Source organism: Crocuta crocuta, unplaced genomic scaffold (assembly GCF_008692635.1).
Source record: "Crocuta crocuta isolate KB4526 unplaced genomic scaffold, BGI_CrCroc_1.0 scaffold1061, whole genome shotgun sequence".
In the NCBI taxonomy this organism is placed as follows: Eukaryota; Metazoa; Chordata; class Mammalia; order Carnivora; family Hyaenidae; genus Crocuta; species Crocuta crocuta.
The window spans coordinates 243,865-244,659 of NW_027532936.1; the positions used below are offsets into that span (position 1 = coordinate 243,865).

Consider the following 795-nt stretch of genomic DNA (forward strand, 5'->3'; position numbering starts at 1 on the left):
TATATTCTAATTTAATTCAGAAATAGGCAGAGATGATGTTTACTTTTGTGTTTTCAGAAGAATTTAAGAGAAGAGTTGCTAAATAAAAATTATGTAAATAGAGTTATAGAAGAAATGCCAAATTATGTAAGAGAGTAAATGGATTTTTGCTTTGTTTTGTGTTTTTTAAGAGAGTAAATGGCTTTTGAATATTTTGAAATCATTCAGTTATCAACAGTGCTTTACATAGGGATATGTGTTTACCTGTTAAACAAGTTCCCGAAAGATACTACTCGGTGATTCTTTATTACCCTGGTTTTATTTACTTTATATACTTGAATTAATAAAATATTTCCTTTTGAATTGTCCGTAATTCAGAGTTTTCACTAATTTAACCTGGATTTTTCTACAATTAGTTCAAGTGAAAGAGCCATCCCTGTTGACACTGTGGATGGAGGGAAATTAAGTAGAAGACATGACCCCAGCCGTCACAAAGAGAGTCTGACTTAATCTCAGGTTGCTGATATTGCTTCAGTGCCATGAGTCTGGTGTTATCCTGGTTAAGTGTGTTTAGTCCCTAACTGGTTTCTGTGTTTTGGTAATGAGTTGTTTCTGAAGTGTCTGTCTCTTTAGCTCTTGTGGCTACTACCAAGAGAGATTCCTCCAATCACACCTTTCCTTAGTAAGGCCCTAAGGGCTCAAGTTGATGTGGGAAAATCATAGGCTCTGTCCAGAAGATGCTGCCATTGGAATCAGCCTAGCAACAGAAAGTGAGAGAAATAAAAACAGAGGGCCTAGAATTTTCATTTTCTAATA

At 35.1% G+C, this 795-nt stretch overlaps 2 protein-coding genes across 2 annotated transcripts in view; one reads left to right on the forward strand and one right to left on the reverse strand.

Moving 5' to 3' along the window:
- Positions 1–795, reverse strand: part of LOC144216420 (uncharacterized) — a 38,261-nt gene that overhangs the window by 35,980 nt on the left and 1,486 nt on the right. The window lies entirely within an intron of this gene.
- The window catches only part of DNAAF6 (dynein axonemal assembly factor 6), a 36,256-nt gene that overhangs the window by 634 nt on the left and 34,827 nt on the right, over positions 1–795 (forward strand). The gene's annotated exons all lie outside the window — the stretch shown is intronic.